This window comes from Propithecus coquereli, unplaced genomic scaffold (assembly GCF_000956105.1).
Source record: "Propithecus coquereli isolate 6110/MARCELLA unplaced genomic scaffold, Pcoq_1.0 Scaffold150, whole genome shotgun sequence".
Taxonomy (NCBI): Eukaryota; Metazoa; Chordata; class Mammalia; order Primates; family Indriidae; genus Propithecus; species Propithecus coquereli.
In genome coordinates, this window is record NW_012139414.1 from 1,015,150 (window position 1) to 1,019,677 (window position 4,528).

The window sequence follows — 4,528 nt, forward strand, 5'->3', positions numbered from 1 at the left end:
GGCCCAGCAAGGTGCTGACCTCCAGGCCAAGCTGTTTGGGTCTGACCCTACAGAAGGTGGGAGCCAGTGAAGGCTCTAGAGCAGAGTAGATGTGGCACATCAGGAAGATCTGGCCTCCCTTAGTGGGCCCCTGGTGTCAAGGGACAGGGGAGTGGCCTCCAGGCTGGCTCGGCCCATCCAGACGGGGAAGGAAGGAGGCCCTGAGCGGGGAGTCCTGGCGATTTCCCATCTGCCGAGGACGAGGCCTTAGGAAAGCCGCAGGGCCTCAGCTCCCACTCCTCCCCAGGTGCAGCGGAGAAGGAAGGAGCTCCAAGAAGTCCCATCGGTGCCCACACCTGCCCAGGGAAGCACTCCGCCCCGCAGGAGGAAATGAAGCTGAGCCCAATGACAGCCAGGGCCACCCATCCAGCATGCACAGTGGCCGCCACTCCCAGAACCCACAACACTCGGGGGTGGGGGGGGCCAGAAAATGCTTTCGTTTCTTTTAAAATCAGAAGAAAAAAACATTAACTGGTAGGCCAAAAAACGTTTTCATATATAATGTTAATAGATTCACCATTTACCAATGCAGTCATAAAATACAATTTAAAAAAATTTTTTTAATGGAAAAGGGGCCCAGGAAGGCAAAAGTGCCTAAGGCTCGTGAAAGTCAAAATGATGACAAAGGGGCTTCGAATGACGACTTGCGACATTAGTTGACTCCAGAGTCATGAATAGAGGGTGGGGTGGGGGTGGGTCGGAGGAGTGTGGGAAGTTGACAGGAAGCAGAGGGAAGCTTCGCTGTGAACTAACAGTAATTGTGACGTCGCGGGCACGTGGAGTCCCCGCCCTGCTGGGCACCGCGCCAAGGCCGGACCCTGCATGTCATCAAATTCGGCATTGGCCCCACCAGAATATTCCTTTCACAGCTGAGAAAACTACAGCGCACAGAGGATTGACAAACGGTCTACACCGACAGTTGTGGCGCATGGTTCGAGCCTGGGCAGCTGCATGCAGAGCCTGCTCTCCCTTAGCCCTCTGTGAGATGGCTTCCCAGGGCCTGGACACCTCAAAGGCACGCCTGAAGTGTTTCCTGCATGAACACCTGAAGAAATGGTGACAGAAGTGACAGGAAAAGGCCGGGCATAGTGGCTCAAGCCTGTAATCTTAGTACTTTGGGAGGCTGAGGTGGGAGAATCGCTTGAGGCCAGGAGCTTGAGACCAGCCTGGGCAACATAGTGAGACCCCAGCTCTAAAAAAAGAAAAAAAAAACTTACCGAAAAAGACATGTGGGTGTTGAGGAAAGGGGGTGCTGTCCTTTCTCCTCACAGCGACACCTGGGAAGGACGTGCTTGCTGCCTGTGGGAGCTGGTGCAGCCCTGTGGACGGGAGAGCTGAGTAAGGAGGCAGGAAAGCAAGTGGCCCTGTCTGGGGGGAGGACCAAAGAGAGGGGCCCAGGCGGAGACAGGCAGGGCACTGGCCTGGGGTCAGGAGGCCTGAGTTCCAGCTCCACCTCTCGGCCTCCCCAAGACTCAGTTTCTCCATCTATAAAATGGGGGCAAATGCAGTCATGGGTATGAGAGGGGCTTGCAGGGCAAGGGACCTTTAGATGGTTTGTGATGCGAAGTGGGTGAAGCAGCGGCAACTGCGCAGCTCTGTGGGCAGAGAGGGCAGCGCTTGGGCCAACTGCGGAGAGAAACCAAGAAGGGCCAGGAGATGGACAGAGGCCAAGCTGCCGGAAAACCACCTGGACCTGGTGGGATGTCTGGGGCCACCTTGCAGGGGCCTGGGAAAGGCCACTGGGACTGGGCTGCACCTTCCAGGGCCCGGCCCCACCCCAAGGCCCACTGCTGCCCACTCTGGCCACAGCCCTGGGTCCGAAGCTCATGGCACATGGCAGGCAGGAAAAGGAACGAAGAGGAGCGAGTGGTCCAAGAGGAAGGCGCCAGGAGCACCGGGATGAGGTAACTGGACCACAGAACCACAATGTCTGTGACATTAGCGGATTGAAGACCCAGGTCATCACCTTCCCCTGGGGCGTCCAACTCTCGCCTCCAGTGGGGGGATGATAATGAGTTAGACCCAGCCCCTGGCCTGGGGGAGGTGACACGCAGATTGGGCCGGTGCGTCCTGGAGGAGGTGATGGAGTGCAGGTGAGGGGTGGTGAGGTACGACCAGGAGAAACGCAGGGCCCGTGGGGCGCCCCTGGGAGGCCGGATCTGCCGTTTGCTGGTGCAAGGAGAAGGAGGGGCCACTGCTGGGAGGCTGGGCAGGCTCGGCAGGGGTGACCTGGAGAGAAGTGTGCATCTGCAGCTCCTGGTGGGCCACGAACCACTCAGACCAGGGCAGGGAGCTGTACCCACCCCGGGGATGTCCGGATCCCAGCCACAAGTCAGGGGCCAGAGCAAGAGCAAGGGAGGCAGGGACCCTTGCCCAGGCCCTGCAGCCCCACCCGGCAGCGGACATCACTGGCGCAAGGGGCCCGAGGTGGCAAAGGGCTGCCTTCCCGAGGACCGGGGGCTGATCCCACCTGGGCCCAGGACAGGGCCAGAGAGGCTGCCGGGTAGAGACTGGGAGGCCCACGCCCTTTCCTGCACGCAGCCCCAAAGGAGGACGCGGTGTGCAGCGGCGAAAGGTCACAGCTCCACCTGGCAGCCTTGCCAGGCTCCTGCCCTCACACCTGAGCCAGGCTCCTGCGATGGCTGCAGTGGCCGGGCTGGGGCTGGGCCAGCCGGGCGAGCGAGGCAGATGATGGCCCGGAACACCGGGCAGGGGCGGGCAGGGTGCGGCGGGGCCGGGGTGCCAGCTCCGCCTCCAGAGGGTGGGGGTCCCGGGCCCTGGGGGGAGCGGCGGGAGATGGAGCAGGCCGGGCAGGGCGGGCGCGGCGTGGCCTCTTTGCTCGTCACTCGGCGGCGGCTGAGGTTATTTTTTTCCCTCGGCCGCTGCTGAATTTCCCTCCGAGTTGGGTAAATAAGCAGCAGGTTCCAACGTCAACGAAACAGGAGCTCGCCCCGTGCACAAAAGCGGCTTTCAGCGGCGGCCGGCGCCTCCAGGCGCGTCCCCGGCCGGGCTCCCCGCGAGAGCGAGCGAGCGGCTGCCCTGCCCGACCCCGCCCCGTCCCTGTCCCCCTGCTCCGCGCCCCGCCCCTGTCCCTGTCCAGTCCCTGTCCCGCTGCCCCGCGCCCCGCCCCGTCCCTGTCCCCCTGCCCCGCGCCCCGCCCCGTCCCTGTCCAGTCCCTGTCCCGCTGCCCCACGCCCCGCCCCGCCCCGTCCCTGTCCCGTTGCCTCACGACCTGCCCTGCGCCCTGCCCCGTCCCAGCCTCGAGCCCTGGGCCCCACCGCGAGTGCGGGCGCCCACCCGTGTGCCTCAGACGCGTCCTCCCTCCAGGACTTGTCCCCTCTTCTGAGCACACGCAGAGCTCGTGCTGGTCCTTTGCCTCCACAGCGCTCGGTACAGACCGTGTACCTTAGCACTCCTTGGAACCTTCCCTGGTTCCCCATTGCCCAGGGTTAAATCCTGGCTTTCCAGATCGCCCCCCCACCCCCAGCCCCAGCGGGCTGCCTCCTTTGTCTCATCAGTGCCTTTGCAAAGGCTGGTCCCTCTGCGGAGAACACCCTTCCCTCTCTTACACCTGGCTCCCACTGGCCTTGAGACTGAGCCCATGCAGCGCCCTCGACAGGGCCCCCACAGCTCCCCTCTCTAATCGCCGGATCAGCGGACACCAGCACGATCACTATTCTGTCTGTGACTCCAGCTGACCGCGAGCCACCGCAGGGCAAGAGCCGCATCTTGTTTGCCCTGGATCCCCAGTGCCCAGCCCCTCGCTGCCTGTGTGCCCTGAGGGGCGCAGAGGAGCCACTGCGTGGCACAGAGGAAGTGCTCAGTTAATGTCTGCTATTTAAAAATTACATAAAATCACAGTAACATTCCATTGATATAAAACAAATGCGAGCTAATGGGAAGGGAAGACACAAGAAAACTTTTAGGGTGATGCTCATTGCTTTAAAAAGAAAAATTGTGGCGTTATCACTTGCCCTTAGTCAAGTTGCCTCAACTCTTTCTAGGCCTCGATTTCCTCATCTAAAAATTAGAATAAATAATAATCACCTCCTAAGGTATTATGAAGATTAAATGAGATGGCAATTAATACTTAATAAATGGTAGTTATTGAGCTCATTTCACACTATACCGTAGCATGTACAATATATGTTAACATTTTATTAACATTATTATATTTATTAACTTTATTTTTTTACTTTTTAAATTTTTCTGGATACATTATATGTGTGCCTATTTATGGGGTACAAGTGAAATTTTGTTACATGCATAGAATGTGTAATGATCGACTCAGGGTATTTAGGTTATCCAGTTACTAACATTTCTTTTATATAGAGATAGGTCTCTACGTTTGATAGAGACCTATCATATGTATAATATGATATGTTACCTATACATATGTTACCCACACTAGTTTTGAACTCCTGGCCTCAAGTGATCCTCCCTCATCAGCCTTCCAAGTAGCTGGGGTTACAGGAGTGAGCCTCTGCAC